At 39.3% G+C, this 2957-nt stretch overlaps 1 protein-coding gene and 1 long non-coding RNA gene across 2 annotated transcripts in view; one reads left to right on the top strand and one right to left on the bottom strand.

Annotated features, from left to right (window-relative positions):
- Positions 1 to 2957, top strand: part of sog (chordin short gastrulation) — a 48160-nt gene that overhangs the window by 21963 nt on the left and 23240 nt on the right. The gene's annotated exons all lie outside the window — the stretch shown is intronic.
- The window catches only part of LOC108725193 (uncharacterized), a 10514-nt gene continuing 9400 nt past the window's right edge, over positions 1844 to 2957 (bottom strand). The window contains exon 3 of the long non-coding RNA XR_001936742.1: positions 1844 to 2041. This is a non-coding gene — a long non-coding RNA (uncharacterized lncRNA). The remainder of the gene's footprint in view (positions 2042 to 2957) is intronic.

Genomic DNA, 2957 nt, shown 5'->3' with positions numbered 1-2957 from the left:
TTTTTGTCTTCCAAGTTTGAAACCAACGTTGCGCCTTTTATCGTAAGCGAGTGGTTTCCTTCTTAGGAGAAACTGAACTCCGCTACGTCCCTCTGGTGACAAAGCCGCGTACTACTCGTACTGAGCGACCCTTTAAAAATTTTTGTCTAAACTAGAAAAATGTAATTGTTATACCTATTTGCATGAAGTCCAAGTAACTACTCAATGTAGTTGAGTCACTACTGCACTACCAATTAATAGTGCATACAATTTATTACCGTGACTATATTTTTATAATATTCAGCACTACTTCAGTTTCTATTACTTTGTAAAACTAGTTACAGGTACTTCAATTGCAAAAGTTGCCAAATTTATAGTTGCTGGAACTATTTTGTTTTCTCTCAGTGTATTAATTGTAATTATATGTATTGACTTTAAGATAAGCTTCGCTACAAAACATCGAGCGTTCGTGGCCTTAATATGCCCTTAATTTCTCCGTTTTTATAGGAGAGGTTTCCTGAGTGCTCCTAGAACACATATATTGGCCATATTTCAATTAGGCAATTAAAATCTTTTGTTTCATACTTTGAGTATCTTTCTCCCCTCTTCATCGATTAATATACATATATGTCACTTATAACTATTCATTTGGGGTCCAAAAAAGGTTTAGTTGTCTTGGACATATTCCAGATACTAGATAATTCGAGAAATCGAATAAAATCAATCCTACATGGTACACAATACATGGTTATAATAGCGAACTTTGAACAGCTGTAGCATTCAAGGGACTCATTTTACAAAGTTGTGCATATGGAACTTTTTAATCCTTTTTTGATGCTCTACAATCCTAGCTAGGTCTCAATGCTGTTCAACTGGGACCCAAACTGGACATAGTCCTTTATCGCTGATTGTATATTATCGCGACGTGCCAAGTGTCATTAATGAGGATCATCTGGATGATTCGACCTGCTTCTGGCAGAGAATCGATAAACGCGATACGTCGCGTCGCGTCGCGTCGTTTTCGATCGGCTAACTGTCGAGGCGCGGCAATCGAACCGCGCTTTTGTTTTTATCGTTACGATGCGACGCGATAGGATAACCATCTTATGCACGCTTCGCGTCACGATGTTACGACGCGAGCGAGCGAGCGGGCAAGTGCGAACGAACGCGCGCGATGCTAAAGGTGATGTGAAACTCGAGACGAAGCGGGTAGATGCCGAAAGGCAGAGCAAGAGGAAGAAACGGGAGGCGAAGTACGAGCGCGGATAGACGTCACGTTCGTAAATCTATCCGAGAAGGATACTGAAATGCGGGGTACGGCGCGGGCGGGGAGGAGAGTAGAAAAGTGAAAAACGAAAGGTAGCACGTGTTTGCCATTCGCTTAATCTCCTCCTTAGCGGATTACGGGTCCGGTGCATTCCGTTGCACGCGCGCGCTCCTTTTCCACGCTCGCATTATTTATATTAGCGAGCGAAGACGTACTCATGGCATCGCATAGCACGAGCGAGTTACATTTTATTTTCTCTTTCGAAGGTTCTTCGACTCGCGAAGTCGGAGCCGAAGTGATTTTCAGCGCACTGTCCACGATTTAAAATTTAAAGTGTTGGTTAATATATCCGCGAGCATCAGACTGCTGCTTTTCGTCCTGATGAAATGAACTGCAATGTTCACGAAATATTGACATTCTAATAATGGATCTCAAAAGCATTATCGTTGATAATTGTTATAAATGTGGTTGTTAAGACTACGGTACACAAAAGGCATAAGTAGTAATTGACATAAAGCAGTAATATAGCTAATCAATATTTGTTATTTGTTACTGATCACGTTATTGGCTTATAATTTACAGTCTCTACTGTGATTTGGTCGATTCCCTCATTGCTTACGTCTTATTGCTTTACGTTTTTCTGTGTGCTGTAGCTCTTATCATTACGCCAAGTATCGCTCGAGGACAGTTTGTGGATTGCAACTATTACTGCCGCCTGCATGTCTTCTCGAGTACACGCGTTCGCAGCTTTCGTCCAAATGATATTTATGCATGCTTTATAAAGTAGCCTCTAATCTAGAGGCTACTTTATAAAGCATAAATGTTTGGTTAATATTGAGCGTTACTTAGCTCAATATTATTGTATAATTATTTTGTACGATATTATTGATGTTTCATTCACAAAAAAAAAGAATCTGGTATAAATGGCTATTAAATATTGTGTGAAATAATTTCAGTCAAATATTTGGTTAATATTAGCAAATATAATTTTACTTTTCTAAATATGTATTAGCAATTATTACTAAATGGTTAAATTATTATGTTTGATAACATTTACTAAATATTTAGATAAGTAAAATTGTATTTTGGTTATATTAACCGAATATCTGATTGAAATTATTTTACTCAACATTTGGTAGCTATTACCAGTTTCTTTTTTCAGTACTTAAACAATTCAAAACAAATAATTTAGAGGCTGTAATACAGTCTTCATATGATCAACAATATTGTGCAATATCAAATATTGTGCAATAATATTGATAGTCTAACGATCGCTTTAAGCTTTCCCGTTGATTAGAATTTACGCTTCTTCGGTACGCATGCGGAGGTACGGCGTGCATACACACGTGAACACACACACAGGTGTGGACAAAGGGGAGAAATTTATTTTGCCCGTTGGCAAGAGAGCCGTACGCGCGGATGAGTTGCAAGTACGTTGCTCGAAACCTTATTAATTCTCAACTCGAGCTCCGCGCGTTAAGTCACGATCATATTCGTATACAAAGTCATGATAATAACGATCGCTGAAAGTGGTTGCACTTGTCGAGAAAACTTGATTTATATTAACATGCATGGACGCGGAGAAGCGTGTCGCGTCGCACGAAAAAGCCACCCGAATGACGAGAGAAACGGACGAAAAGCCGAAGGAGTCATCACTATTAAGGGGGGGGAGAGAAAGAGAGGAGAGAGGAGAGAGGAGAGAGGAGAGAGG

This window comes from Mycetomoellerius zeteki, unplaced genomic scaffold (genome assembly GCF_001594055.1).
Source record: "Mycetomoellerius zeteki isolate Tzet28-1 unplaced genomic scaffold, Tzet1.0 scaffold328, whole genome shotgun sequence".
NCBI lineage: Eukaryota > Metazoa > Arthropoda > Insecta > Hymenoptera > Formicidae > Mycetomoellerius > Mycetomoellerius zeteki.
Note: the sequence above shows the minus strand (reverse complement) of the source record. Positions and strands in the feature narration are given on the sequence as shown.